Source organism: Lactuca virosa, chromosome 6, assembly GCF_052849685.1.
Source record: "Lactuca virosa cultivar CGN04683 chromosome 6, Lactuca_virosa_CGN04683_v6, whole genome shotgun sequence".
Classification (NCBI taxonomy): Eukaryota; Viridiplantae; Streptophyta; class Magnoliopsida; order Asterales; family Asteraceae; genus Lactuca; species Lactuca virosa.
Genome location: NC_136431.1, coordinates 46549361 through 46554525, shown reverse-complemented (window position 1 = coordinate 46554525; position 5165 = coordinate 46549361).

Here is a 5165-nt window from a genome sequence, read left to right as displayed (position 1 = left end):
GGAGTGTTTTAAGATGATAAAACACCTCCTAAACATGTGTGAGAACCTATACAAATGGTACAAAGTGATTTGGAAAAGGGTCTTCAAGAACTACGCAAAGTATAGTGTTATATTGAGAAAAACGAGTTTTGTGTGTGTACAGAAAGGGAAACACGACCCGTGTTAATGCACGCTTAATTAACACGGCCCGTGTAATCCCCTGATTTGGAGATTTTCTTGTTTTCTTCATAACTTTTGCATACGAACTCGGATTTACGCACGGTTTTCGCCTACATTCATATTTTTGCATGAGGAATGATTTGAAATAATAAAATTTAGTATTTGAACCTTTGAGGGGTATTTTGGTCATTTTAATGACTTATGTCCATATATGGTGTAGGTAGTGTTTGAAGAGGATTGATCTAGGGAAAGGAACTAGAAGAGCATTAGCTAACCTACGTGTGATTGAGGTGAGTATGTGTTGGCATTTTCCCACTTTGGGGTACATGGCAAAATGATTTTTATGATGAAGAAATATTAATTATTTGATATACTAAATGTTTTTGAAATGAAAGTATTAAATGTTTTCGAAAAGAATGTTTTGAAAGAATGCCTTGAAGGCAAGGATGTTTTTGAAAGTAAAGAATGTTTTAGAAGATCTAATGTTTTGACAAAGTGTTTGAAATGTTTTGAAATATAAATGCTTTACTTTTGAAACGAGTTTATGATACTAATGCATGAAATGTGTAAAGCATGGAAAGTAATGACAAGAAATGTAAAGTAATGAAAATGAATGGAAAGTAATGAAAGGAATTGGAAAGTAATGAAATGAAGACTGCCATGGCCATGATACCTCGTAAGAGGCACTGGATGAATCTATCGGGGTGGTGCCTCTCCTTCGCGAGATAGATGTCCTAATGGAAATGATGCCTTGGTGGATTGATTTGTTCTTTCCACCTTGGTCTAGACTTGGGAGTGGTTCCTTTATTGGACGTACACCCTAAGTATAAAAATGGCAACGGTTTAATACCGAAATTAGCCCTTAATGTAAAAGAAAATGAAATATGGGAATATGGTTTTTGAAATGAAATGAAAGGAAATGAAATGATAAGATATGATATGATAAGATATGAAATGATATTTATGACATATATGAAACAAGTTTTCCTTGAAAATGTTTGAAAATGTTTTGGGGTCTAAAACTATATTGTGCAAATATGAAATGTTTTTGGTATAAATGTGATAAATATTTTGGGTCACAAACCCACGTAGCTCACGAGACATTATTGTCTTACGTATCTATTTTTAATGCCATGTATTCCAAGTTGCAATTAAGGAGAAAATTGATAGATGGAAGTTAAAAGATTAAGAGATAGACAATGGAATGTAACTTGTTAAGTTCCTTATTTAATGTTATTGATGTAATTCATATTTGCTGGCTATGATTATATGATGCTTAATGGTAACACCCAAGGTTTTAACTGTAATTGTTGTGTGGGACCAATTTTATGTTAAATGGGAGTTAATACCCAAATGTTTTTATAACCATAGCATTTGAAAATGTTTTTGAAAAATTTGGGGTGTTACATGCGCGTACACTGCCCGGTCCCCGATCATGGCTCGGTTGGTGGTAAGTTGGGTGTACCCAACTCGTACGCTGCACGTACTAGGAATCCTTGAAGAACGTCGGGCGTAAGCCTGAGTACTCCGGGCGTACTCAGTCGTCGTTGACTTCGGTTGGCTTTCTCGGTTTGGGCCACTTTTGGACTATAAGGGGTTTTGGGCCTTCTTGGATTCGGTCTATGATGGGTTTTGGGCCCAATTAGAAAGTTGGACCTTATTGGGCTTTTGGTGCTATTGGATTGGGCTTTGGTTTTAGGTCAAGTGAGGAAAGGATAAAATAGACTTTTACCCTGAGGGTTGGACATCAGACTTGGATTTCGGTTATGGGATGTGGACCAGTTATTAACTGGATATTATTTGATGGTGTTAGAGCGGGATTTTTCTGTATTAGCAGTCCGAGTTTTCATCTGAGATATTCAACAGCTAAAGGTGAGTCTTTTCACTATATTCATGGATCGAAGACACAAATGTTGGCCCATTACTTGTTGTGTGGAATGCTAGCTGTCTCCATAATACTTGCATAAAAGACCAGAATCTGACCTCTGGCTATTATATGAAAGACCAGGATCTGGCCCTAACATCTGTATGAAAGACCAAGATTTGGCCCCTGACAATCGCATAAAAGACCAGGATCTGGCCCCTGACACTCGTATGTAAAACTGGGATTCGGCCCTCGTCATTGCAAGGAAAGATCATGGGGGTAGTCCATGGCTCCTGTACGTTTTGGTATGCCGTATTTTAGGGAACTCACTAAGATTTGTGCTTACGGTTTTTAGTTTATGTTTCAGGTACTTCTGTTTTCAAAAGGAATTGTCCGTCTTGATCACAGCGCATCCACCAATGTTTCGACAATCAACGTGGTTATTCGTTTATTATTTAAATACTACAAATAAAGTACTTCATATTCAAAATTCACGTTTTTTAATATTGGAAGTCTGGAATGACCGACCGTGCTAAAAAAGCATGTATCACATAAATGTCGTTTAATCTATTTGCCTCGAAACTTTCTATCATTATGTTACTTTAATTTAGAGATAAAACTTAAAAGTAAAGAATATCAACAGACGTTAATTGAATTATTCTCTTTTCTAATTAAAATATTGTTTCTTGAAGTTTTTATTTAATTATAACAACATCGTACAAATATAAAATAGTTATCGTTCATATAACTACGTAGATTTAGCTCTTATGTCAAGATGTTAGCCATCTCATGGGCAGATGGACATTTTATTTACATTTCATGAAATGTTCAACTCTTTTATAAATATAAAAAAAAATATTATTATATAATTTTGTAATAGTAAAAAATTAATTGAAAATATTTTATTTTATTACCTTTTAAAATCAAACATCATCCAAGAAACATAGTAAAAAGATACAATAAAGAAAGAGATTTGTTGATCCGATAAACGAGTGGTCCCTTGCATCAGAACTAAACCGTGGTGTCCATGTGCTGCCTGGGCGTGGTGCTGTTTATTAATTTTACTTTTTTTCGTTATGATGCATACATGTTAGAAATTAGAATAAAAACAGTTTATTAAACGTAGTCATCATTTTATTATTAACACATAAAGAAGTTAGGAATATTTAATATATTTCTAAAAAGTTATTGGTTAATGTTATAAACTACCTCCTAAAACTCAAACGATTAGATTGAGGGAAAAAAAATAAAAGCTGGAGTTTGGTGATTCTAATTATATTTATCTGGTTTATAATACTTTTTATTACATTAACAACAATGAAAGAAAAATATTTTATGTATCATATCATATCATCATATCATCATTATCATTATTATTATATACTTATAAAGAAAACATTTTTCCTTTCACCACATTCATTTGAAACTCCCATTCATTTTTCCTTTCACCACATTCATTTGAAACTCCCATGACTTTTCAATTTCTTTCTAATAATGATATATGTTGTTTAATAAGGTTAAATAAATATCAAACTAAATGTGTAATCATATATAAACTAAATTTCAATATTAAAAAAATGTATTTTCTTCTACTTATAAAGTTATGTTTTTAACTATTAACATATTATACTTAATTTATTAGGTTGTATGTAAACCATTATCATTAAGCTACAATTTTTGAAAAAATTGTATAAAATACTTAAATTGTTAATTTAAATATGACCTTACAGGATCAACTTAAATATAAATTTTAGTTCAACTTAAACAACCCAAAAAATATTTTGTAAATAGTTAAAAGTGATAAATTGTAGTGTCTTTCTAATAATGATTATAAGTTGGTTAATAAGGTTAAATAAGTATCAAACCTAAAGTGTAATCATAAATAAACTAAATTTCAATATTAAAATAATATTTTTACTTTTACTTATAAAGTTATGTCTTTATTTTTTAATATGCATATTATACTTAATTTATTAGATTAAATATGTTATTGTATGTAAACTATTATCAGTTTAAAGCTGCAACTTTTGAACAGTTTGTACAAAATACTTAAATTGTTAATTTAAATGTAACATTATAGGGTCAACTTCAAATAAATTTCAATTCCACTTAAAAACTCAAAGAATATTTTGTGAATAGTTAAAAGTGATAAATTGTAGTGGTAAATTCAAAAACTAAATTGTAATATCAATTTAACTAAAATATTTCCTAAATATATTTTTATAATCGTTAAAAGTTTTCAAAGAAGTAGGTTAAAATAACTTACAATAACAATAGTTAAAAATAACTCTATATAAATAATTATATTGTTACTTTTAAAATAGAAAAAAATGTTTGATGTTTTAAATAATTATGATAGAAATTAAAACGTTAAGCAAATAAATTAAAAAAATTAATTAACAATAACAACAACTATAAATAACATTAAACCATATATTATATTTACTTTTATTCATGAGTAACCCACGGGTAGAGGTTATTCAAAAAATTGAGATTATGTAGTTTTAATAGATGTATATATTATCATATAGTTCAAAATAATGAATATATTATATCAACTTAGTATACGAATTATTATATCAAATTTAACAACAACATTATTGTTATATTTAAAAAAACATATGTTTGTAAAGATCTCAGCTTTATAGATATAAGGGTCGACGTTTTAAAAAATTTTGACAAAAAAATGGTAATTCATTTAAAAAAAATCCCTATACATACAAAAAAAATTATAAAAATGGTACTTATAAAAACAAATTACAAAACTCTCTACAAACCTCGAATTTCTAGGTCGGTGAAGTCAAAGATATCTGGAAACTCTTCGTCGGCTTCCAAAAATTAATCCTTGATTTCACGTTTTATGCAGATGTGTTCCTCCACCAACTCATGTTGGCTTATGAAGAGTCTCTGTTACGAGATTTTCCTCAGGAGCGTTGTGTTACAAATCAGTCTACCATTTCCATTGTTTTTAGGGTTTATGATTTGGACTTCGTCGTTTTGATGTATCGATGTGATTTCTACTAATTTCTATCTGAAAGAATTGCACTTGATCTTTAGATACCTCCAGTTGTTTCTTCTCGCATGTTTGTTTTTGCTTTGCCATTTGTCTCCGTCTGTGAACCTTTGTTTTTGCCTGTTTTCA